General features: G+C 55.7%; 1 protein-coding gene across 1 annotated transcript in view; it reads left to right on the forward strand.

Annotated features, from left to right (window-relative positions):
- Positions 1-314, forward strand: part of CEP164 (centrosomal protein 164) — a 31386-nt gene that overhangs the window by 12265 nt on the left and 18807 nt on the right. The window lies entirely within an intron of this gene.

Below are 314 nucleotides of genomic sequence, written 5' to 3' on the forward strand. Positions count from 1 at the left end.
TTTTAAGCATTTGGTTGTCTTACCTGCTTTCATTAGGGGGGGAAAGAGGCTCCTCTCAGTGAAGCTGGCATCTGAAGGAGCATGTGTACACGTGCAGGTGTCTCTGCTTCCCGTGTCGCCTTAGCCCAGGATGTATCTGTGACCGGGCAGTTCTGCCTGGAGAAGGTTGCAGTGCATCTTGAGTTTTTTTCCTTGTCTTCTCAGCACGTTACCTTCCTCAGCCCCACGTTCCTCTCGAGCCCTCTCAGCTCCCCCTCTCCTGCAGCATCTCAGCTCATCAGCGTGTCGGCTGGCGGAGGGTCGGGCTCCAGCTG

The sequence above is a fragment of the Antrostomus carolinensis genome, unplaced genomic scaffold (assembly GCF_000700745.2).
Source record: "Antrostomus carolinensis isolate BGI_N321 unplaced genomic scaffold, ASM70074v2 scaffold9656, whole genome shotgun sequence".
NCBI classification, from domain to species: Eukaryota; Metazoa; Chordata; class Aves; order Caprimulgiformes; family Caprimulgidae; genus Antrostomus; species Antrostomus carolinensis.